Genomic DNA, 504 nt, shown 5'->3' on the forward strand with positions numbered 1-504 from the left:
AGCCAGCTCCGTGGTGAGGTGTGTATATAAAGTATGAGTTTTTTCTTTTTAATAAATAATAAATAATAAATAATAAATAAAAATAAATAAATAAAATAATTTTTTTAATTATATTTTGATTATATTCTTTCTTATAATACCTCTCCAGCTGTATCGGCAGCAACAGGTTGCTGTGCTGTGCCTGCAGCGCAGTGGGTGACCCCGTCTACCCGTCTCTGTATTTTTTGTGTATTTCTGCCGTCATTTGACTCAGTTTTTATTTTTAAATTAATTTTATTCAATAAATTATATTTTAATATTCAGAAAATGTTTTTTTTTGCTCGAAATATACACAAAATATATACACAGCCTCCGCGGGGAGGGGGGGGGGTAAGGCACAGGCTGCCTGTACACCGCACCAGCAGTAAGAGACGGGTGAGTACGCTGGTTGCTGTATTTATATTTATTATTTTATTTTTATTATTTTTTATATTAAAATATAAAAATATAATTATTATTCTTTTA

The sequence above is a fragment of the Eimeria mitis genome, genomic scaffold, assembly GCF_000499745.2.
Source record: "Eimeria mitis Houghton genomic scaffold, Emh_scaff4719, whole genome shotgun sequence".
Lineage (NCBI taxonomy): Eukaryota > Apicomplexa > Conoidasida > Eucoccidiorida > Eimeriidae > Eimeria > Eimeria mitis.